The sequence below is a fragment of the Panthera onca genome, chromosome Y, assembly GCF_046562875.1.
Source record: "Panthera onca isolate mPanOnc1 chromosome Y, mPanOnc1 haplotype 2, whole genome shotgun sequence".
NCBI lineage: Eukaryota > Metazoa > Chordata > Mammalia > Carnivora > Felidae > Panthera > Panthera onca.
In genome coordinates this window covers 19,480,901-19,505,042 of record NC_138358.1, presented here as the reverse complement: position 1 = coordinate 19,505,042, position 24,142 = coordinate 19,480,901, and the positions used below count along the sequence as shown (strand labels likewise).

At 42.6% G+C, this 24,142-nt stretch overlaps 1 protein-coding gene and 1 long non-coding RNA gene across 5 annotated transcripts in view; one reads left to right on the top strand and one right to left on the bottom strand.

Moving 5' to 3' along the window:
- Nucleotides 1-24,142, top strand: part of LOC145714916 (putative gamma-taxilin 2) — a 112,301-nt gene that overhangs the window by 64,197 nt on the left and 23,962 nt on the right. For all 3 annotated transcript variants that reach the window (XR_014137051.1, XR_014137052.1, XR_014137049.1), the window contains exon 8: nucleotides 22,654-22,743. The gene's annotated coding sequence lies outside the window, so the exon portion shown is untranslated. The remainder of the gene's footprint in view (nucleotides 1-22,653; nucleotides 22,744-24,142) is intronic.
- LOC145714918 (uncharacterized) lies at nucleotides 17,214-22,658 on the bottom strand. 2 transcript variants are annotated; one of them, XR_014137056.1, is made up of 4 exons: nucleotides 19,733-22,658; nucleotides 19,560-19,646; nucleotides 18,986-19,139; nucleotides 17,214-18,867 (listed from the first exon to the last, which is right to left on the bottom strand). It is a non-coding gene; the product is annotated as an uncharacterized LOC145714918 (long non-coding RNA). The 2 variants fall into 2 exon arrangements; XR_014137055.1 differs by having other exon boundaries at nucleotides 17,214-19,139.

Here is a 24,142-nt window from a genome sequence, read left to right as displayed (position 1 = left end):
CATTATGGGGCGGGGGAGGTTCATACATATTTGTAAACCTACTGTTAACTAGACAGTACAGCTTTTATTTGGTGTTTCTGAAAATGAATCATCTATCTTGTGACATGCAGGACACACTGGGATTGGAGAATGGATTCAGAGGACAAAAAGATCTTGCATCATGAAGTTGGATTTGCAGAGCTGGAGAGGCCCAGATTTTATTCTGATTAGGGGAGGTCATTGTGAGAGGATCTCAGCAACTGGATACAGCCATTTTAGTACTAGAATCTGGAATGTCATTAGTATGGAACAGGGCTCCAGGGCTGAAAATTCCTGCTAGTAGTATAGCAGTAAGTTTGTCAAAACAATACTGGATTAGTAACTGGTTAGTGTGTAGAAGTGATGTGGTAGGTACTTTGAAAGACTGGGAATGCAATGATGGCAAAGAGGAGAGATAGGTCCTCACGAGTAGATAGTGGCTGGCATCTTATATTGTCAGGGGCTTACTGATGATTGGTTAAAAGTTAAGTGTAAGTGGCTCTTCTAGGTAGGGCAGGGAAACGTGGACAGGTTTTTTCCAGGCTGTCCCCACTGGTTGCTAAGTCTACCTCACGTAGTACCTTATTTCCTGTAGTTTGTTCCCTGGGTCTCCAGGAGAATGTAGGAAAAATTTATTTTCCCTGTCTCTGTATTCCTCCGCAGCTCTGTGACGTTATTTACTGTGCACTGAAACAAACCTAGATTCTTGGCCTGCTGCTCTGTGGCTTATGTAGTCTATAAAACCATCAAAAATTTCCACTTTGAGTAGAGGACAAAGAGAAGGATAGACTTCCATATTCATATCATTCACTCATTCATAGGTACTGACCCTGTCCTTGGACAGCTGAGAAAACATATCCCTGCTTTGTACCATTTGTCTCCTTAAGGCATATCTGCTTGGATGTGGGGTAGACCTCAAAAACCTCTTTCCAGTAGCCTGGGCAATCTGTGTCTGTGTCCATGTTTGTGTACCTCAGTAGACTCTGTGTTTTCATGTACATAAATACAGTAATACCATAACTTGAATATTTTCATGTCCTGGTACTCTAATCAGTGTTTCAAGGACAGCACACCTAGTACCACCATTATGTAAAACGTATCAGGTGGCATATCCATTCCTGTAGTCATCTGTGCTTGCACTTAGTCTGCTTTACTTTTTTTTTTTTTGCTCCTACTGCTGTACTCAGATCCACCCAAACTCATCTCTTGGGCCCTGAACTCTCAAAGCACTTCTTTCCTGTGCCTTCCTACAGCAGTCAGTAAAGAGAAGCTTTATTCATTTGCCGTGTGTGTGTGTGTGTGTGTGTGTGTGTGTGTGTGTGTGTGTGTGTTTCATACATGCATGTGTGGACTTGGAATTCTCATGTTTTGCCATTTAGTACCAAACAGAAGTCTGGAATTACTGAACTTGTTAATTTGGGAGTGGATGCACTTTAGCAAGGTAGAAGGAAAGGATGATGTGTTTCCCTTTGGAAAGAAAAGTGCTCAGTCAGCCTAATTGTTTTAATTGCTGTATTTGCACAGTGCATATAGGTGTGCCTTTAATTTTTGCATTGGTGTAGGACTCTGAATTCTATAAGGGTTAAAAAAATTTTTTTGATACTTATTTTTGAGAGAGAGAGACAGGGACAGAGTGTGAGCGGGGGAGGTGCAGACAGGAAGGTTGACACAGAATCTGAAGCAGGCTCCAGGCTCTGAGCTTTCAGCACAGAGCCCGACATGGGGCTCCCACTCAAGGGCCTCAAGATCATGACCTGAGTTGAAGTCAGATGCTCAACCACCTGAGCCACCCAGGTGACCCGAATTCTGTAAGGTTTTTAATTTGTTGGTCCGGTAGGTAGCTCTGACCAGGAAGCTAGGCAGTTTTTATGTCTGTGCTTATCTGAGTGTCCCCAGGAAACTTGGAGATGATCATGATTTTTATTTTAATGATGATAGATGTGGGCCTGGGAAAGGGGTTAGTAGAGTAAACAAACTAAATACGAACTGAAGATAATGGCTGGATAGGTGTTGTAGTCGTGGACTTTCAGCTGGGTCAGTGCTTTCTCATCCTATGAACTAGGTGGAAGCCAAGCTTCAGCACTGTACACAAATGGCCTGGGAATTGCGAGGCTTGTAAAGCCCAGAGTTACCGTAATTGATTGAGCTAGTGAAGCTTAAATTCTACAGGTGTGGAAAGGGAAAGGGAGTGGTCATGCCTTCCCGGGCTGTGGGTATGTATTAAATAGACTCGTATTTGTGTAGCACCTTGCACAGGGTTAGATCTGCAACAGTGGAAATAATTGACACTTAATTGTTTTGTCAAGTCCTTTGTGATCATTTAACTCATCCTGCCCTCTTATCAGCTCTGTCAGGTGTAGGAATATGCTATAATTACTCCCATTTCACAGGGGATGCATCACCTCACATCTAAGGTGGAGGGGACAGTATTTGAACTCAGCACTTTCTTGTACCACAGAGAGCTCAAGCTTAAGTTAACTTTGCTTAACATGCTCTTCTTTACCCACTTCCTGTGCATACCAGAAGCAATGCTAGTCGCAAGCAGGTAAACCTCACTCACTCCTTCCAGCCTAAAGAGAAAGGGGGGAGTGGAAGACTTATAGAGGGAATGTGGGAACTGATAAAAAGAGTAGCTCCTGGAGTCCATTTAGTGTGCACCATTAGGAGGTTTTCTAGTTTGGCTCTTGGTCCCTGTTCATACTTTACATTTACCCAAAATGTTGTCCTGAGACTCCTATGAGGTTTACAGTAACTTTCACATTTCGATAAGCTGATTAAAGTAGCAACTTTGGAAGGGGAACCCACTTAGTCACTTTTATTTTTTTTAATTTTTATTTATTTCTATTTATTCACTTTATCATTTTTAGGAGGTGATAGATACTCTGTGGGGAACCCGAGTTACATGCGATGGGTGTTGTTCTACACAAATGTATTATACTTATTTGAACTAGCATAGTGTACCATTTGAAACCCCCAAAAAATCTCTTCTGGAGCATAGTAGGGCTTGGATAACCATTGGAGTGATTATTCATGTACTTGGTATGAGGCATTTTGAACAGCCCACAATCCTACATGATATTTGAATACCATCCTGTCTTGATGCTTACAGCTTTGCAGTGCAGGCTAAAGTTTGTGGTTGTGGTGACTCCACCTTTGGTCTTCTTTTTCAATGTTATCTTTTGCTATTCATTTCTTTTCTGGTTCCATACAAATTTTAGCATTGTTTGTTCCTAAAAGAAAGTAGCTCTGTGAAGAAAGCTGCTATTATCTCAATGTGTAGATTGCTTTGGGTAGTGTCAACATTTTAACAAGCTTGTGGTCTTCCAGTGCATGGACCGCTTTTCCATTTCTTTGTGTCTTCTTCAGTTTCTTTCATAAGCTTTGTGTAGTTTTCAGCATACAGATCTTTTACCTCTTTGGTTAGGTTTATTCCTATTTTATGGTTTCTAATATAATTATCAACAACGTAATTATAAACAGGATCAATTCCTTGGTAATTCTGTCTGTTGTTTCATTATTGATGTATAGAAATGCAACTAATTTCTATACGTTGGTCTTTGTACCCTGCGGCTTTGCTGGATTCATGTTATCAGTTCTAGCAGCTTTTTGGTGGGGTCTTTCAGGCTTTCCATGTAGAGTATTATGTCATCTAGGAAAAAAAGCAAATCTAGAAATGTGTAATCAAAGAAGTCTCATCTGAGGAAGTGAATTCTTGATTCCGATCTACCATGCTTAGAGCCAAACTGGGTGGACATTCAGTAGTTTCTTTTGTGACAGTAGAAACTTTTGTGACCTTGTTGCATGCCTAGTTATATTTTTACCTACCAGACATTTGTCTCCTCAACTTATGGGCAAAACCATTCATTTGTGGGCAGATACACATCCATTTGTGGAAACAGAAGCACAAATGCATAACTGTGCACTCAAATGTAGCATCCTACACACATACATACACACACACACACACACACACACACACACACACACACACACACACACACCCCTACTTATCATTGAGTCACCTTCACCTCCCAGCAAGTTCAAGACTCTTGCTCGCTCTTCCCCTGGCCAAAGAGGTTGGCATGGCGGATACATTTTCAGTTCCTAATTGTATATAAAGCCAGACATGTTGGGTGCAATGTTCTATTTATGTTCAGTAGCCTAGTTTATCAGTTGTTTTCTTGTACTCTTCTGTTTTGCTGCAGCTTGTTTTATCTGCTTATTCTATCAATTCCAGATCACTTCCAATTTATCTGTTAAATTCTCCTTCAAGGAATTCAGTTTGGGCCATTTCTCCTTGTATATTTGCTAGTTTCACACTTAACTACTTTGTGACTGTTAAGACATGCAAATTAAAAGTACTATATCTCCCATGAATTTTATCCTTTTGTTTAGTATTCACATAGTGTTTTTAAGTTCGTTTTCACTTTTATGGTATCTGTAGGTCATAGCTAAATGGTGATAAACCTGAGCTATATTTGTGTTTTCAATACACTATACTTCTGGCTTTTTGTGTTGCCCATTTAAAGTTGATGTAATCTGTTGATGCATGTTACTTTTCAGTGGTGCTTTCTACTTGTCCATGCTTTTGAGTACAGTTTTTTTCCCCTGCCGCATTTCACATCTTTTGGATTGGCTAGTTTTTTTTAATGATGCTGTCTTTTATTTCTCTTTCCTTGGTGAATTTAAGCCATTTCTCACTGTTATTTTAATGGTTACTGTTGAAATTACAGCATGAATATTGAAATCACCAAAGGTCAGAAGTACTTAGCTTTTTTGTCCTTTTCTAGGGAAGAAGAAGGGCTTGAGAATTCCACACTCCTCTCCCTTATACCCTATTGGCAAATGGCAGGTTTCTGGCCTTATTTTGGAAGATTATGTATTTATAATTATGATTTAGGACTTGGATTTTACCTGTATTAGACCTTTTCACTTAGTCTGACTCATCTACTCTTCTGTTTTTGTGATTGTTGTTTGTTTGTTTGTTTGTTTTGTTTTGCTTTGCTTTCCATGGTGAGTTCTCAGCAGTTTCTTCTCAGTAGCTTCCATTTCTAATTTTCTTTTCAACTTGAGTGTGTAAATAAATACATCCCTTAAACCCATTCCACTTGGTTCTTAATTTCATTCATTGCCTTATTTATTTTCTGAAAGATATTTTTATGATTGTTTTTCACATCTACTTGGTCACTTCTGCAAGATTCTTTTTGTCCTTGAAGATATCTTTTCACTAGTTTCAAGTTCTGAGGTCTGTGTGAGCCTGACTGTTGTAGGTAGTTTTCCTCTCCCACTCCTTCTCCGTCTCCTTCTCTCTCTCCCTCTCAAAATTTCTTTCTTTCTTTTCTTTCTTTCTTTCTTTCTTTCTTTCTTTCTTTCTTTCTTTCTTTCTTTCTTTCTTTCTTTCTTTCAGAGAGAGAGGGTGCAAGTGAACAAGGGACAGAGAGAGACAGAATCTCAAAAGGGGGAGACAGAGAGAGAGAGAGAGAGAGAGAAACAGAGAGAGAGAGAGAGAGAGAGAGAGAGAGAGAGAGAGGAGAGCGAGAGAAATGGGTCTCCCCCAGGACTCATGTTTTACCTGAGTGGTGCTCTTGCTCACCGAGTGTGGGAACTGAGCTCACCAGAAGTGGGGCTTGAGGTCACCTGGAGTGGGGCTGCAGGTCATCCAAAGCAGGACTGGAGGTCATCTGAAGTGAGGCCTGTGCTCATTCAAAGTGAGGCTCGAGGTCACCCAAAGTGGGGCTTGACTTACCTGATGTGGGACTCAACTCAGGAACTGTGAGATTGTGACCTGAGCCAAAGTCAGACTTAACAACTAAGCCCCCCACTACCCGGTGAGTCTGTATTGTGTTGTGCACTGTATGTAAAAATATGGTTTCTTTAAGAATGCCATGAAGGAGAAGATGATCCTGCCTTCCTTTTTAAGTCATGTTGCATTTCATTTGAATGGTGTCTGAGGTGTCTCTTGGTTGACACTTGGGGTTCCCTGTGCTGGCCTGGCAGTGTAGAATCATTAGGTTTTAAGTCCTTAGGAAGACAGGTTGGCTTTTGGCTGAGGTACTTGTGACAGGACAGCCCTTTGGGGCCCCGCTGGTTGTGGGCAGGGTCAGTCTCCTATTAGATTCACCTTTACCAGTACCCTTACCCTTGGTATTTGGCTTCTGTTCCTGTATTACTGGACGGTCACTTTGTGTGCTCTGAGTTCTTTTTTCCCATTTTGAATCTGGAATTTCCTTGCTATTTTCTAAGCTTTAAGACCTTTTAGGAGTTTTCTTTAAAGAAATACTTTATACATTTTTTATGGTCGTATTCAAAAACAGGGAGGTTGTTTTGAGATGGCCTTTGCCCATCATTGCTGCAGATTGTAAATTGGAGGATGTTTGAACTGATGTGTCTCTCTATGCTTATTCTCTTTTGTTGAATGGACATTCTCTCTAATCCCATTGTGTTTGATGTGGGAGAATAGGAATTTTTCCTTGGCTGGAGGATGTATACAGGTCCTCTGGGGAATGGGTACTCTGGTTTATTTGGCAAAACTGTTTTTCAGGCCAGTGTTTATATATGTAAGCCAGTAACTAGTAGGGCCACTTAATGTCTTGTTGAGGTAGAAGCAAATATGGCCATCTCCTGGTAGACTGGATATGTATGTTCTGACTCCTTATTTTCCTGACGGCTGTCTTAACAGTCAGTCATAGAGAGTAGAGCTCACACATTTAAATATTTTTAAAATGGTGACTCTTGTGCAGACTCGACTTCAGCCTACATTTATTGATTCCTAGTGGGCATCGTTCTGAACATTATAGTCTTATTGTTGGAAGTTGACACAACTTGACAGAATTAGTGTTTTCATCAAGTAATGTCATCAATCTATATATAGCCTTCTTCACTTTACATCTGTTGTGACAAGCAAATGCAGGGAAGGTACTGTTATCTAGAGTATGAGATTTGTTTCCAGTAACTTAGCCATATTTTATTTCCCTATACATATTACATCTATAGTGTTCCCTCTCAAGGTGCCTGGAAAACAAACAAAAACTTTGTATACCTTTTAAATGACAGGAACTGTGAGGCATTTCTTCTACTTTTCACAAGCACTACTTTTACAAGTAGGCTTTGCCGTTCTTTTTTTCTTTTTTTTCCTGTTGAATGCAAACCACTAAACTTTAATTGACATTCACTAATGCCTTTTTGTGGGGTTTCAAACCCTGCCTGTGAAGTTGTGGGGGTTGGGAGAGTTGTCGTCTCCTTAAGTAGCTAGATCAAGCCTAGCATTTTTTACTGAGAAGATGCTTTTCTCCAGACCTTCCTTACTGCTGCATTACTGTCCAAGTATCACAAAGTTTTTTCTATATTTTTCCTTAGTGGCTCCCACAAGAAACTGAAGGGTGGGCCTGTTACACTGATGTAAAAAAGAAATTAATACCTTTTAAAGGCTATCATGAAATATTCTAGCTTTATTTAATTTATTTTATTTTATTTTATTTTATTTCATTTCATTTTATTTTATTTTATTATTTTATTTCATTTTATTTTATTTCATTTCATTTCATTTCATTTCATTTCATTTCATTTCATTTCATTTTACTTTTTTTAAGTAGTATTTATTTTCAAATTGGCTAACATACAGTGTGTACAGTGTGCTCTTGGTTTTGGGGTTAGATTCCCGTGGTTCATCGCTTACATACAATACTCAGTGCTCATCCCAACAAGTGCCCTCCTCAATGCCCCTAACCCACTTTCTCCTCCCTCCCGCAACCCCCCCATCCACCCTCAGTTTGTTCTCTGTATTTAAGTCCCTTATGATGTGCCTCCCTCCCTGCCTGTTGTAACTATATATATTTCCCCCGTGGTCTTCTGTTAAGTTTCTCAAGAGCCACATATGAGTGAAAACACATGATATCTGTCTTTCTCTGACTGAATTTTTTCACTCAGCATAATACCTTCCAGTTCCAATCGTGTTGGTGCAAATGGCATTATTTCATTCTTTCTCATTGCCAAGTAGCATTCCATTGTGTATATAAACCACATCTTCTTTATCCATCCTTCAGTTGGTGGACATTTAGGCTCTTTCCATAATTTGGCAATTGTTGAAAGCACTACTGTAAACATTGGGGTACATGTGCCCCTATGCATCAGCACTCCTGTGTCCTTTGGGCAGATTCCTAGTAGTGCTATTGGTGGGTCATAGGGTAGTTCTATTTTTAATTTTTGAGGAACCCCCACACTGTTTTCCAGAGCAGCTGCACCAGTTTGCATTCCCACCAATAGTGCAAGAGGGTTCCTGTTTCTCCACATCCTCACCGGCATCTGTTGTTGCCTGAGTTGTTAATTTTAGTCACTCTGACTGGTGTGAGGTGGTATTTCAATATGATTTTGATTTGTATTTCTCTGAACATGAGTTCTGAGTCTGGTGGCCATCTGGATGTGTTCATGTGTCTGGTGGCCATCTGGATGTCTTCTTTGGAAAAGTGTCTATTCATGTCTTCTGCCCATTTCTTCACTGGATTATTTGTTTTCGGGTGTTGGTTGGTAAGTTCTTTAGAGATTTTGGATACTAACCCTTTATCTGATATGTCATTTGTAAATATCTTTTCCCATTCTGTCGGTTGCCTTTTAGTTTTGTTGATTGTTTCCTTTGCAGTGCAGAACCTTTTTATCTTGATGAGGTCACAATAGTTCATTTTTGCTTTTAATGTCCTTGCCTTTGGAGATGTGTAGAGTAAGAAATTACTGCGGCTGAGGTCAAAGAGGTTGTTGCCTGCTTTCTCCTCTAGGGTTTTGATGGTTTCCTGTCTCACATTTAGATCTTTCATCCATTTTGAGTTTATTTTTGTATATGGTGTAAGAAAGTGGTCTAGTGTCATTCTGCATGTTGCTGTCCAGTTCTTGCAGCACCATTCGTTAATATGTAATTTTTCATATCTTTTTTTCCATTGGATCCTCTCTCCTGCTTTGTCAAAGATTACTTGGCCCTACATTTGTGGGTCCAATTCTGGGTTCTCTGTTCTATTCCATTGGTCCTATGTGTCTGTTTTTGTGCCAATACCATACTGTCTTGATGATTACAGCTTTGTAGTAGGGGCTAAAGTCTAGAGTTGTGATGCCTCCTGCTTTGGTTTTCTTTTTCAATATTACTTTGACTGTTCGGGGTCTTGTGTGGTTCCACGCAAATTTTAGGATTGTTTGTTCTAGCTTTGAGTAGAATGCCGGTGCAATTTTGATTGGGATTGCACTGAATGTGTAGATTGCTTTGGGCTGGAATTGACAATTTAACAATATTTATTCTTCCAATCCATGTGCATGGAATGTTTTCCATTTCTTTGTGTCTTCTTCAGTTTCCTTCATAAGTTTTGTAAGGTTGTCAGCATACAGATCTTTTATATATTTGGTTAGGTTTATTCCTAGGTATTTTGTGGTTCTTGGGGCAATTGTAAATGGGATTGATTTCTTGAATTCTCTTTCTGTTGCTTCATTATTGGTGTATAGTAATACAACTGATTTTTATACATTGATTTTGTACCCTATGGCTTTGCCAAATTCATGTATCAGTACTAGCAGCCTTTTCGTGGAGTCTGTCGGGTTTTCCACCTGCAGTGTCCTGTCATCTGCAAAAAGTTACAGTTTGACTTATTCTTTGCCAATTTTGATGTGTTTTATTTCTTTATTTCTTTTCTTTTTCTTTCTTTCTTTCTTTTTTTTTTTTTTGTCTTATTGCTGATGCTGGGACTTCCAACACTATGTTAAACAATGTTGGTGAGAGTGGACATCCCTGTCGTGTTCCTGATCTCAGGGTGAAAGCTCTCAGTTTTTCCTCATTGAGGATATTAGCTGTGGGCTTTTCATATATAGCTTTTATGAACATAGTTTAAGTATGTTCCTTCTATCCCAGCTCTTTCTTGAGGGTTTTTATTAAGAAAGATGCTATATTTTGTCAAATGCTTTTCCTGCATCTATTGACAGGATGATATGATTCTTATCCTTACTTTCACTAATGTGATGTACCACATTGATTGATTTTCCAATATTGAACCAGCCCTGCAGCCCGGGAATGAATCCCACTTTGATCATGGTGAATAATTCTTTTTATCTGCTGTTGAATTCGATTTGCTAGTATCTTGTTGAGAATTTTTGCATCCATGTGCATCAAGGATATTGGCCTGTAATTCTCCTTTTTAGTGGGGTCTCTGTCTGGTTTGACAATCAGGGTAATGCTGGCTTCATAGAATGAGTTTGGAAGTTTTCCCTCCATTTCTATTTTTGGGAACAGCTTGAGAAGGTTAGGTATTAACTGCTTTAAATGTCTGCTGGAATTCCCCTGGGCAGCCATCTGACCCAGGACTCTTATTTGTTGGGAGATTTTTGATAACTGATACCATTCCTTCACTAGTTATGGGTCTGTTCAAACTTTCTATTTGTTCCCGTTTGAGTTTTGGTAGTGTGTGGGTGTCTAGGTATTTGTCCATTTCTTCCAAGTTGTCCAGTTTGTTGGCATATAATTTTTCATAGTATTCTCTGATAATTGCTTATATTTCTGAGGGATTGGTTGTGATAAATCCATTTTAATTTGCAATTGTATCTATTTGGTTCTTCTCTTTCTTTTCTTTTTGAGAAGTCTGGCTAGGGTTTTATCAGTTTTGTTTATTTTTTCAAAAAACCAGCTCCTAGTTTCATTGATCTGTTCTACTGTTTGTTTTTGTTTTTGTTTTTTTTGATTCTATGTTATTTATTTCTTCTCTTGTCTTTATTCTTTCTCTTCTTCTTCTGGCCTTGGGTTTCTTTTTTGTTCTGCTTCTTGTTCCTTTAGGTGTGCTGTTAGATTTTGTAGTTGGGTTTTTTTCTTGTATCTTGAGATAGACCTGGATTGCAATGAGTTTTCCCCTTAGGATTGACTTTGCTGCATCCCAAAGGGTTTGGACTGTTGTGTTTTCATTTTCATTTGGTTCCATATATTTTTTTGTTTTTTCTCTAATTGCCAGGTTGACCAATTCATTCTTCAGTAGGATATTCTTTTACCTCCATGCATTTGGAGGTTTTCCAAACCTTTTCCTGTGGTTGATTTCAAGTTTCATAGCATTGTGATCCGAAAGTGTGCACGGTATGATCTCAATTCTTTTATATTTACTGAGGGCTGTTTTGTGACCCAGTATGTGATCTGTCTTGGACGATGTTCCATTTGCACTCAAGAAGAATGTGTGTTCTGCTGTTTTTTCGATGAAAAGTTCTGAACATACCTGTCAAATCCATCTCGTCCAGTGTATCATTCAGGGCCATTGTTTCTTTATTGATTCTCTGTCTAGATGATCTGTCCATTGCTGTAAGTGGAGGAGTAAAGCCCCGTTCAATTACCACATTCTTACCAATAAGATTGCTTATGTTTGTGATTTATTGTGTTATGTATTTGGGTGCCTCCACATTGAATGCATAGACATTTATAATTGTTAGCTCCTCCTGATAGATAGGCCCTATAATTATGGCATAATGCCCTTCTTCATCTCTTACAGCCTTTAGTTTAAAATCTAATTTGTCTGATTTAACTTTGACTACTGTACCTTTCTTTTGACTTCCAGTAGCATGATAGATAGCTCTCCATGCCCTCACTTTCAATCTGAAGGTGTCCTCAGGTCTGAAATGTGTCTCTTGTAGACAGCAAATAGATGGGTCTTTTTTTTTTTTTTTAATATATTCTGATACCCTATATCTTTAGATTGGATCATTTAGTCCATTTACATACAGAGTGATTATTGAAAGTTAAGAATTTAGTGTCATTGTGTTATCTGTAGGTTTCATACTTGTGGTGATGTCTCTGGTCCTTTGTGGTCTTTGCAACATTTCACTCACAGAGTCCCCCTAGGATCTCTGGTAGGTAGGGTTGGTTTGTTGGTGATGAACTCCTTCAGTTTTTGTTTGTTTGGGGAATCTTTATGTCTCCTTCTATGCTGAATGAGAGGCTTGCTGGATAAAGGATTCTTGGCTGCATATTTTTCCTATTCAGCACATTGAGTATTTCCTGCCAATCCCTTCTGGCCTGCCATTTTCAGTAGATAGGTCTGCCACCACCCTTGTTTGTCTACTAGGTTAAGGCCCGTTTATCCCTAGCTGCTTCCAGAATTCTCTCTTTATCTTTGTATTTTGCCAGCTTCACTATATTTCATGGAGAATATTGATTCCTGCTACGTCTGAAGGAAGTTGTGTGCGCATCCTGGATTTCATTGTCTGTCTCCTTCTCCAGATTGGGGAAGTTCTCGGCTATGATTTGTTCAAGTGCACCTTCTTCCCCTGTCTCTCTCTCTTCGTTTTCTCGGTTTCATCTCCTCCCATGATTTTATCTTCTATTTCACTTAATCTCCCCTCTGCCTCTTCAGTCCTCACTGTCACCCTGTCTAGTTTATTTTGCACCTCATTTACATCATTTTTTAATTCATCATGAGTATTTTGTAGTTCCTTGGTCTCTGCAGCAATAGATTCTCTGCTGTCCTGTGTGCTTTTTTCAAGCGCAGCGATTAATCTTATGACTATTATTCTAAATTCTTGTTCAGTTATATTGCTTATATCTGTTTTGATCAATTCTTTACCTGTCATTTCTTCCCGGAATTTCTTTTGAGGAGAATTCTTCTGTTTCATTATTTTGGCTAGTTTTCTGTTCATTAAGGGTTTTAAAAGCTTGTTATGTGTCTGCTGCACCTGTGAGCACTGCTGTATTCAAGAGGGGTCATATACTGTCCAGGGTGTGGCCCTTCAGGAGGTGTTTTTTGGAGAGCTGTTAAGTGCTCTCTGTTGTTGTGACTCTGGTTGCTTTATCTCCCTACTCATAATGATGTTTTGGACCCCCCACCAGGCTTTGATTTCTTCATTGATGTACCCCTGGAAAAGGAAACGAACAAAGAGAACTTAAAAAAAAACAAAACACCCAAAACACCAGTTCTAGCCAATCTTTGGGGTGGGGGTGGTGTTGGTAGAAGAGGCCTTACCCATACAAAGAGAAATGAGAGGCAGGGAAAAAAGAAAAGAAAAGAAAAGAAAATTGAGCAGGCAGAGAAACTCTAGGGCTTAATCCAGAGAGAGAGAGAAGAAAATAAAGAAGGACATGTAGAATAGGCATAAGAGAATAGATTAAATATGTCTGCCGAAACATACCAACAATAATCAGACTGGAGGTGGGAAGAAATAAGACGGAGAAAAGGAAGAAAAAAATTCATGTATAATAAGAAATGTCCAAAAATTAAATCAGGAAATGCAAAACCCTTCATGGAACTGGTGGCAGTGCTGGTCTGGAGGAGGGGCTGTCTGGTTGGTCAATGCCAATCCTGCTCTGGTAGATGATGCAGTTACCAGGCACGGAGGTGTGTGGTTCGGTGTCGGTGGGTCTTGCCTCCACTGTGGGCGGCCACTGTCTGTTCCCTGAAGCCCCACCTTATCGGTGATGGGGAGAAAAAGGATGACACCCCAGTCTCTCCTCCACGGCGTGAGTGTCCCAAACCAGTCTGTTAGGCCGTCCTTGCAGTGCCGTGTGCGTGAACCAGGCTGTTTGTCCTGCTCTGCCAACTCCCATACCTCCCTGGCGTTCAGCTGGGATTTAAACACTGATGTCTTAAGGGGTGCCCCTCCACACACGTGGGTTCCAGGGAAGAGCCACTCTGCATTGCCTCAGTGCTGTGTGCGGTTTGTCCCACTCCACTGACTCCCACATCTCCTTGGTACTTGACTGGGACTTAAACCTTGATGTCTTAAAGGGTCCCCCTGCATGCGCCCCAGTTCCAAGGAAGCGCCAGTCTGTGCCACTGATATATTGCCTCTGGCTGGCGGGTGCAGGCAGTCATTTTCCTTTGAACGGTTATAAACCTTCTTCCCACAGCACTCCAAGAAGGGGATTGCTTTCTCCCACTCCAGACTGAGTCTCTGAACTAGGTAGTGAGGCTGAGACTGAATCCCCTTCTCCCCACGTGCACAAAAGGGCAGCTGGCCCCAGGCCAGAGAAAGCCCCACGGTTAGAAATTGGATCTTTGCCCGTCCTGGTCGGTGGTCTTTCTCTTGCTCAGGTGCAGTCTTACACTTTCCCAGCCTCTCTTCCTCTTCCTTTTGTCTCTCTGCAGAAGGGGATCCCTCCCATCCATGGCTACACAGACCATTTTATCTCTCCCAGTTCATAGTCATGTATCTATCCCTGCCAGGTCCCTGGAAATGTCTTTGTCACTCTGTAGCCCGGACTCTTGGAATTCAAAGTCCTTTGCCCTCAACACTGCTGTGTTTGAGGGATGAGGGAACTTCAAGTCTTCCTGCTTCTCAGCCATGTTGGATCCACCTCCTGTTCTTAGCTTTTAGATATTCTTTGGGCACCTTAGTTCTCCTGACTTACTTGAGCATGAGGAGTTATCCATACCATATGGAAAAAATGTAATACAAGAACTTTTATAAAATCAGTTACATAATGTATCATCAATTGGTATTTCTTTGATTTTCAGTAGTCTTGCCAGTGGGAGGCGAAAACCTTCCATCCTTTTTATTTCTGTGGCCTCTCTCATACCAGAACTCACATAGGTTCAGCCAGCCTTGGATTTCTGTTGCCATCTGCATTTTGCATCAGTTGATGTCTTTGTGTTAGAATATCAGTGCATTATATTTTCCTTCCATTTTAGAGTCTCATTCTTAAAATCTTTAGATTGAATTGTCCACCCCCCCCCCTTCCCCCATATCCATCATTTTCCCAGGGATTGATTGACAAGTGTATTATGTTTGTATCTTACTCCAATGGTACACAATTTCCAACTTGTTCTGGAGTCTCTTACGTTACTAGACTTTTTTTTTTTTTTTTTTTTTTTTTGGTTAATTAAAAGGGACTTCTAACTTGGTATCGTGTGTCTATTTATAAAAGGGCATGCATATGGGTTTGTGGCTGACACTTTATTGGTGATGATTTTGGGAGAGGGGGCGTTTCTTAAAAGCATGCTCGTTCTGTGCTAAATAAAACATTAATGTATTAGTTTGTCTCCTGGGCAACGTGGCCTGTGCCGTAGACTGCGCATTTACGTTGTTACTGTGCTCTACCCAGTTTTTTTGAATGGATTAGAATTATGCTCCCCCATCTTTATATTTTCCTAGTGAACTCTGTTTGTTAATTTAAAATGACCCATACCCATTTTGTCTTTCTTTTTCTCTAGGCACTGTGTGTATAATGACTGGCGGGTTCAAAGTTGGTCATTTTGGTGTAATCACCAACCTAAAGACATGCTGGTCATTTAGTACAGCACATAGAAAAGATGCCAGTAGCAATACCTTTGCCACCAAAATTTCCAACATTTTTGCCATTGGTAGGGTAAGATCTTTAATATTTTCATTCCCTTTTAAGAAGGCCCAATGTAAAATGTAAAATGGCTGTGCATCCACTTACAGGTTTTTGTTTTACTTGTTTTTTGGTTTTTCGGTTTTTCTTTGTTTCTTCCTGTGTTAAGGTTCAGAGTGCACAAACTCTGTCTTTACAGTGGCTGGCCAGAAAGAAAGCTAGATGTGTAGAACACATACTTTTTCAGGTGGTTTATGTGAGAAACCAGGAGTGTCAAACAACAGATAAAGTTAAATTTAGTCTTGTTCCTTTTCCAGCACTCCCATCACTGGAATTGACTTGAGCCACAGTAAGAGTTCTAATCCTGATTGTGCTATGCTTCCTTCCTTCCTTTACTTTTATGATCCTGGTAAGTTTGTTTATCTATGCGAGGATCCAGTATGTACCTTAAGAGTGAATGGAACTGACAGTTGATGGAAGGACTGTATGCGAGATGATCAGTGAGGTTGAGGACATGTAGAAAACATGTGCTACTATTTAGTTTTGCTCAGTTTCCTCCCTCAAACTGAACTTGCTTTGATGCCTTTGAGACTCTTTCTGTGAGTGAACCCTTCTGTCATGTCGAGTCATGTGGTATGCCCACATGGGAGGATTACCGCATATGGCACTTGAAAATGAAACGATGATCCTTTTTTAGCATTGAGAAAGTCCTCTAAGTATCTGCTAGATCTCTCTCTCGCCTGAATGGTTGTCAGCCCTTCCCTATCAGGAAGAAAAGGGCAAGGGAGAAGAATAAAAATAAAAGCTTTCTATCAAGCTATGTAACCTTGTACAGCATTATGTTTTCACGTGTGTAACATGGTAGCCTTTAGGCTTTTGGAGTTTTGGCTTTGAGGGAGGGCTTGTGGAACTAAGTACAATACTGCTGCTCCTTTTTCACTTTGTCACTAGCCACCTTCACAAGCAAGCCATTTATCTCCTCTTAACATCTTGGTGTCAGTCTTCAATGACAGTTGTGGGTTGGGGGAATGAGTGAATGCCTGTGAAAACCCTGTAAAACTGATGATAGGGAGTACATAGTTCTCAGTTTTGAACTGTAACATTCCAAGACTGGTGGTCTTGTCTTTTGCAGCACTGTTAGTGCCTCTCAAAAACACAACCACCGCCTACTGCCCCCCCAACTCCACAGAAAAACCAGTACTCATACAGTTAGACTAGCAGAGGGAAGACTTACATAGTCAGCAGTCTAGCAGTTGGAAGTTGGGAAGGGCTATGAGAGAAGCATTATTTTCCAAGTAACATATGTATAATGATAATTCTGTTTTCCTCAGATTGTTGTTTCATGGCATTTCATCAGGTGGTCATTAGGTGTGTTTGCATGGGTTTTGTGGATTTTAGGGGAAAAGAATGTTTCCCTTCTTCTTCCCTCTTCCTATTACCACCTATTCCTCGTCACTTTATTTATTCATTTATTTTACCTCCTCCTCTGTTGTAATAAATCTCCTCTAGGTAATAAATCTTGAATTTCCCTGTACAGAGAAAGGGTATCCAGACTTTTTTTTTTTTTTTTTGGTTAATTAAAAGGGACTTCTAACTTGGTATCGTGTGTCTGTTTATAAAAGGGCATGCATACGAGTTTGTGGCTGACACTTCATTGGTGATGATTTTGGGAGAGGGGGCGTTTCAGCACAGAGCCTGACGCGGGGCTCGAACTCAGAGATCGTGAGATCGTGATCTGAGCCGAAGTCAGACGCTCAACCGACTGAGCCAGCCAGGCGCCCCTTGCCATATTTTTTAATACCAACTTAAATAAAATGTGTTCTTTCCTATTATAGTTGGAGTAATAAAGTCAGATGCAAACTATTTGCAATTCAAAAATATTAGGATTTTTATCCTTTATTTTATTATCGTAGTGTATCTTTGATTTGTGAATGTCAGACCATCCTTGTTTCCTTGGAATAAATCCCACTTGATCATGGGTTGAGCCTTGAGGTCACATAGAATAGACCATGAGGTCTCCCAAAGTGGCACAGGAAGTCACAGGAAGTGGGGCTCAGGCCACCTGTTGTTTGGAATAAACTTAATCCAAAGGCCTTAATACACTGGAAGGGTGGCACAAGGTCACAAAGAGCTGGGTCCGAGGCCAACCAGAACTGGGTAGAAGTTCACTCAAAACCAGTTTCAGGACTAAGCTGAGTGGGGATCTAGGTCCCACAGCGCAGAACACATCACGAGCAGCACTTTGAGGTCCTCAGGAGCAAGGCTCGAGGTCACCAGGAGGTGGATTCGAGGTCACCTGGAAAAGTCTTGCCAAAGTCCAGAGGAACACCAGTTCCCCATGTCCTGAGCTAGAAGGTCACCTAAAGCAGGGCAGGAGTTTACCTAGTGCATGACTGGAGATGCCCCAATAAAGGTCCTGGTCCATGTCAGCTGGGAAGGGAACTGTGCAGGTGAGGCTCTCTAGGTCACGGGGAGCAAGGCATGAGCTTGGGCAGAAAGGGCGGGGATTACCACAAAGAGTAAATCCAGCTCACCTGGAGTGGGGATCCAGGTCACCCAGAGTGGAGCACCGAATCTTATGGAGCGGGGTTCCTGCTCCACCTGGAGACGGGTCAAGGTCACCCTGAGCAGGGATTGAGGTCACCCAGAAGGTTCCAGGAGCTCACTGGGAGCGAGGTTCCAGGTCCGTTGGAGCAGGACCCAAATTCATTGTCAGCTCCTCTCAGGGTCAGCAGTGGGTCAGGCTGTATGGCTAAGTGGGTCAGGAGGTCCCCAAGGAGCAGGCATGAGTTCACCCAGTGAGGGTCTGGAGGTTCTAGTGAGCGGGTCTTCAGGTGATCTGAAGCAGGACTCACAGTCATGGAGAGAGGGTGTGAGTTCACTTGGAGCAGGACTCGAGGTCACCCAGATCAGGGCACGTGCTCACCCAAAGCAAATCTCATGCTCCACTGGAGAGGGGCTCCAGGTCACCCTTGGCATGACTGGAGTTCCTACAGGGACGGTCACCAGGTCACAGGGAGTGAGGCTTCGTGCACCGGGAGTGGAGCACAAAACAACAGGGAGGGAGGGCCCGTGTTTGCCCTGGTCAGGGCTTCAGTTCGCCTAGAGTGTGGCACTAGCTCACACAGAATGGAGCACCAGGTCACTGAAGCACGGCTCAAAGTCACCACAGCAGGGGCGGATCTCAAGGCCACACTCACAACTGTGTACACTTGAATCAGGGCCTGAGCCCTCTAGGAGCTGGGCTCTGGCCACCTGGAGCAGGACTTGAGCTCATACAGAACAGGTCTTGAGGTCAAGTGGAGCGAGCCTCGAGCTCACATGGAGCTAGGCACCAACCCACCTGAGTGGGGCTCGATGTCACCTGGAGCTAAGCAGGAAGTCACAGGCAGCAGAGCTGGTGCTCAACCGCATGGGGGCTGGGGCTAACCCAGAACATGACTCTGGAGCGCTGGAGCCGGGCTGGAGGTTACTTGGGGCAGGTCATGAGGTCATGAAGCAGGTCACCAGCTCAGATGACACCGGAGGGGGCTCATCGACCCCCCAACCAGATGTGGGTCTCAAGGTCACCTGCACAACTATGTACACATGAATCAGGGCTCAGCTCACCAGGAATGGGGCTCAAGGTCACCTAAAGTGGGGCACAGGTTCACTAGGAGCGGGACTTGAGGTCACTCAAAGTGGGACACTGCTAACCTGGACTGGGACTCGAGGTCATCAGGATCAAGCCATGTCCTCAATGACACAAAGGCTTCTTCTCAACTGGAGAGGAGCTCGAGCTCACCCTCAGCAGAGTTTGTGCTCCTCTGGGCTGGGTCACCAGGTCACAGGGAGTCAGGCTTCTAGGCACCTGGAGTGGAGCACAAAATCCTAAGGAACAAGGGCTCATGTCACCCGAATCAGGGCTTGAGCACACCTAGAGTGTGGCACTAGCTCACACACAACAGGGCAGGTGCTGACCTGGGGCATGACTAGACGTGCACCCCCACGCCCACCGGATGTGGCTCTCAAGTGCACCAGTGTGTACACTTTGAACAGGGCATGAGCGTATCAGCAGCTGGGCTCCAGGCCACTTGGAGCAGGGCCTCAGGTCCCCTGGACTGCAGCTCCAGTTCACACTCAGTGGGGCGGGAAGTCATCTGGAGCTGGTCAGAACCTCATACAGAGCAGGGAACAGGTCCTCCAGAGCGGAGCTCCGGGTCAAACTGACTGGGGCCCCAGATCACCCCAGCGGAGGGGCACAAGGACACAACGATTGGCACGAACTCACCCAGAGCTTCAGAGGCATTCACTAGAAGTGGGGCACCAGCCATGTGGATCAGGACTTGAGTTCCCCCTGGTGTGGGGCAAGGTCTCACTGAGAAGGGAAGCAGGTCATCAGAGAGGGGCACGGGGTTAGCTGGAGTGGGCTTACCGATCCCCTGGAGCAGGGCTTGAACTCACCAGGAGCAGGACTCCATGTCCCTTGGAACATAACTTGAGCTACCTGCAGAGGGACACGAGGTCACAGCAAGCGCCACTCGAAGGTCCCTGCAGCAGAGCACAGAATCATAAAGAGAGGGGCCCTTGGTAATGTGAAGAAGACGCAAGCTCACTTGCAGGGCACCTGGAGCTCACCTGGACAGTGGCCCTCGCTCACAGAGAAAGGGACATGTGCTCAGCAGAAGTGGGGCTGGGGCAAAACCCGAGTGGGGTCTGAGGCCACATAGAGAGTGAGACAAGCTCACCAAGACAGAGTCTTGAGATCACCTGGCATGAGGTCACCCAGAGCATAACACAGGCTCATCAAAACTGGGCTCACACTCACCTGGGGATGGCTACCTCTCACTCTGAGAAAGGCTTTAGTACACCCAAAGTGTGGCATGAGCTCACCAGGTGTGGGGGTCAAGGTCACCCAGAGCAGGGAAGAAGGCATATCAAGCCGAGCTCATTTCAATTGGAGACAGGCACAAGGTCACCCAGAACATGGGCTGAACTCAAGCGTGGCTCGAGTGCACCTGGAGTGAAGCACGAGGTCATGTGGAGCTAAAAACAAGTTCACTGGGAGTGGGATTCAAGGTCACCCCAAACTAGGCTTTGCTCAACTGCAGTGGGACACAAGATTATTCATTAGGAGCCGAGCTAGAGATCACCCAGTATTGGTCTGGAGGTTCTGCTGAGTGGGGCACAAGGTCACACAGAAGAGGGCACGTGCTCACGAGAAGTGGGACTGGTGCAAAATCTGAGCAGCGCCTGAGGTCACCTGGAGCAAGACAAACTCACCAGAGAAGGTCTCGTGCTCAACTGGAGAGGGGCTCCAGGTCACTGGGAAAAGTATCCATGCTTAAGCAAAAAGGGGCTTGAGATTGCCCAGAGTGGAGCATGTTGACACCCCGAGCGGGGCTGGTGCTCTGGTGCTCACCTGGAGTGGAGCATGAACTCACCCTAAGTGGAGCTCATGGTCACCCGGAGGGTGGTATGAGGTCACACGGAGCAAGGTCTGTATTTCGCCAGAGGGCTGCTGGAGCTCACTCAGAATGGGGATTGAGCTCATCCAGAGCAGGACTCAAGCCCACCAGGAGCAGGACTCATGCTCACTGGGAGCGGGACTTGAGCTCAAAAGACAATGAATCAAAGGACATGAGTTCAAACATACCAGGGCATGAGGTCTCCTGAACCAGGGCTCATATTTAGCTTTTGTAGGCCCACTCTAACTCAGTGTGGGGCTCATGCCCACCCATAACTGGGCTTGTGCTTACCCTGAGAGGGGTTTGTGCTCACCCTGAGCAGGTCACAAGTTTAACTGGACCAGGATAGAAGTCACCCAGAGCAGGTTTATCGGTGACCCAGAGCAGGGCACAAGGTCACACAATGTAGGGCATGAGCTCACAAGCAGTGGGGCATGACTCAACCGGAGTAGAGCAGAAACTTACCTTAATGGAGTCTGAGCTCATACAGAGCAGGTTATGAGCTCACCTGAATTAGGACACAAGCCCATTAGATATGGGACTTCAGGTTATTTGGAATAGTGCTTCAGCTCACCTGCAGCTGGGCTTGAGGTCACCTAGAGCAGGGCACAAGGTCACTGAGAACAGCACAGGAACTTACCTGCAGCAGAACTTGTGTTCACCCAGAGCGGGGCTCGAGGTCACTAGGAGCAGGGCACGAGGTCACATGCAGCAGGGCACAAGATCACATAGAGCAGGGCTTGTGTTTACCAGGAGTGAGCTAGAGATCGTTCAGAGCAAGACTGAAGCTCACCCCAGATCAGGGCTTGAGTTCACCCAGAGCAGGTTTGAAGTCACCCAGAGTGTAGCTCAAGGGCTGGTACTCACACAGAGCAGGCTCATGCTAACCTGGAGCAGGGTTCATGCTCACACAAAGTGGGAATAGACCTCATCCAATGAGCGACTCAAACTCACAAACTGTGAGATCATACCTGAGTCAAAGTCAGATGCTTAAACAATTGAGCCTGAGATTTCATATTAAAAGTATCAATTTCTAAAAAAAATTTTCCTAGTCCAAATCATTAAAATTCCATTTTAAAGAATCTCAACTCTAAGAAGTACCATATGAGTTGTCTTCCCTTCTCTCTTGGTAAATATGAAGAGGGGGCATTTAGCAGACATTAATGCCAAGTACTTAATCTTTGAAAACCCTACAATGTTTACATTTGATATCTTAACTTACATAGATTTAAGTTATATACGTCTGATATCTGAGACAAAAATACAGATTTACTAATCTTGTACCTTACATTTCCTTTTGCATATCTTCAGCTGAAAATTCAAGAGTGGTAATTTCCGTTTATTAACAGCAACAAAAATGAAAACTGAAAAAAATGTTTATTACTCAGAGTTGGTATACTAATTTTTATGTAAATGATTCTTAATGTAGTAGTGTTTAAAGTACTGTTCTTAAAATGACTTAGTTGGTGAAATGTTATCAATTATGAAAAAATAAAATATAATTAAAAAATAGATATACTCTATCTCTAAATTCAACAATTGTGCATATCTTGCTGTCTCTGGGTTAACTCAATGTATAACTATATAATTATTGTGTGCAGAGTCTTTAGAAAATTCCTAAATTATTGTATAAAGACAACCCCTTATCTCTTAAGATTAAGGATATTGTCCCATATGTGCAAAAGACAGCTCCTCAGGATATATAATTTTCACAAAGAGAGTTCTCCAGCTAAGGAACATTTTGTGTAAGGTTCTATATGTGTTTTACACAAAGAGTTACAGATCATCATGATGAAAGACATTCCAGAAAGTTACAGACTTTATCTTAAGCTTTTACTATGTGCAAGCCCGTATGGCTTTAGTTTCATAGGAATTTAGGGAGGCTTATTTCATGTTTGAAAAAACATTTTTTTTTAGGTTATTTGTCCATGAGGCAGATGTATAATTTATACTCGAGGCAGAAACAAAGCCCATGCTTTGAAGTTTGGCCAAGTCATTCTGAACATGGTAAATGTTAAAGTATGGATTCGTTGAGAGCCCATGAACGGGGCCCACAATCATTAAAAGTTGGAGATTTTATTTATTAGCCTTCATCATCTAAATTCTCAGAAAATACAGTTAAAATATATGTTGTTATTCATTTGGATAAATGTCTTAAATTTTCATCTACCATCTTATAGACAAACTTTGACTTCTCTACTTCTTATATATTTGCTAGAAATCTAAATAAGCCTCATCAAAGAAAAATTATTTTATTTTTTAAATAAATTTATTGTCAGATTGGCTTACAGAAAACACCCAGTGCTGATCCCAACAAGTGCATTCCTCAGTGCCCATCACCCATTTCCCCCTCTTCCCCATCCTCCCATCAACCCTGTTTGTTCTCTGTATTTGTCTCTTATGGTGTGCCTCCCTCCCTCTCTGTTTGCAACTATTTTTTCCCCTTTCCTTCCCCCACGGTCTTCCAGTTCCATCCATGTTGTTGCACATGGCATGATTCCATTCTCTCGTTGCCAGGTAGTATTCCATTGTGTGTACACACACACACACACACACACACACACACACACACACACACACACACACACCACATCTTCCTTATCCATTCATCAGCTGATGTACATTTAGGCTCTTTCCATAATTTGGCTATTGTTGAAGGTGCTGCTATAAACATTGGGGTACAAGTTTTGTTCCCCATGCATCCTATGCCCCTCTGCATCACCACTCCTGTATCCCTTGGGTAAGTTCCTAGCAGTGCTATTGCTGGGTCATGGGATAGTTCTATTTTTAATTTTTTGTGGAACCTCCACGCTGTTTTCCAGAGTGGCTGCACCAGTTTGCTTTCCCATCAACAGTGCAATAAGGTTCCCATTTCTCCACATCCTCACCAGGATCTGTAGTTTCCTGATTTGTTCATTTTAGCCACTCTGACTGGTGTGAAGTGCTTATGGATAGGAAGAATAAATATTGTTAAAATGTCAATACTACCCAAAGCAATCTACGCATTCAGTGCAATCCCAATCAAAATTTCACTGGCATTCTTCTCAAAGCTAGAACGACAATCCTAAAATTTGTGTGGAAACACAAAAGACCCCAAATAGCCAAAGTAATATTGAAGAAGAAAACCCAAATGGGGGGCATCATAATCCCAGACTTTAGCTTCTACTACAAAGCTGGAATCATCAAGACAGCATGGTACTGGCACAGCAACAGACACACACAGACCAATGTAATAGAATAGAGAACCCAGAATTGGACCCACAAATGTATGGCCAACTAATCTTTGAAAAAGCAGGAAACAACGTCCAATGGAAAAAAGACAGTCTCTTCAGCAAATGGTGCTGGGAGAACTGGACAGCAGTATGCAGGAGAATGAAACTAGACCACTTTCCTACACCATACACAA